Source organism: Aotus nancymaae, unplaced genomic scaffold (genome assembly GCF_030222135.1).
Source record: "Aotus nancymaae isolate 86718 unplaced genomic scaffold, 86718_ANA_hifiasm-v0.15.2.pri h1tg000048l, whole genome shotgun sequence".
Classification (NCBI taxonomy): domain Eukaryota; kingdom Metazoa; phylum Chordata; class Mammalia; order Primates; family Aotidae; genus Aotus; species Aotus nancymaae.
In genome coordinates, this window is record NW_026988462.1 from 3876499 (window position 1) to 3877438 (window position 940).

The following is a 940-nucleotide window of genomic DNA, read 5'->3' on the forward strand; positions in this document are numbered from 1 at the left end:
TGAGAACTACCATGTCCAAACAAATGTCTTTCCATCAAAACCAGCTACATGGTTTGTGGGGCCCAAAGCGAAAAGAAACGAGGTACCCCTAGGTACGATATATATTAAGAATTTCGAAATGATGGCAGCAGACCATGAATGAGCCCAAGCATGGGGTACTTCTTGGCTCAGCGCAAGAGTCTGTGTTACTGCACGGGTTGCAAACTAACAAAGTCAGCCCTGCTTTCAAGTATTTAGGAAACTTTCAGCCTTCCCCATGAAATACAGTGTGAGCCCTTATCAACAAATTCCTTGATGACAAAAACCTAGAGATGAAATAAAATAAAGAACTTAGAAATGAAGACCCTGCCCTGGTGGTGAGCATTGAACTGATTAATATATAAAACGGATTCTAAACAACTTTGGGAATTATGGCTTCAGAATACAATACCGGAAATAGGAAGAAGAATGAAATTGCGAATGCGTCCATCTATCCCTGCAGGTAAACAGTTGATAGTACCTAAAATCTTATCGCATTTTTAATGAGATGTAATGATTCTACACTGAGTGTTTTATTTGTTATCTTCCCTGGTATCTGCATGTCAGATGGGTAATGTGCTGACGTCTTAACAAGGTTTGAGGGAGGTACATCTCACAGGTAAGCGTGAAAACTCAATTATTGTGCTTCTGAACCACAAAAGAATCTAGAATTCTCTAGAAGAACCGTTTGTTGGGAAGCATCTCATACAGTGAAGAAACATTTATATGAGGATTAAGTGATCTCACTGGTTTTACTTCACTTTCTTCTATTAAATTTGGATACGTTACATTTAATCTTTTTATTCAAAAATAAACAAATTGGTTTTTACAAAAGTCTGAACGTTAAAGATTATTCATGTGTGATGGGATTTGAATAGTTCACTTTCATCTTCCTCATCTTTGCCTTTTCTGTATTAACTAA

The 940-nt window shown here is 37.1% G+C and overlaps 1 non-coding gene across 1 annotated transcript; it reads right to left on the minus strand.

Annotated features, from left to right (window-relative positions):
* Nucleotides 1-579: 579 nt before the first annotated feature.
* On the minus strand, nucleotides 580-683 carry LOC135268993 (small nucleolar RNA U13). The gene has a single exon (XR_010337320.1). It is a non-coding gene; the product is annotated as a small nucleolar RNA U13 (small nucleolar RNA).
* Between the last annotated feature and the right edge of the window lie 257 nt (nucleotides 684-940).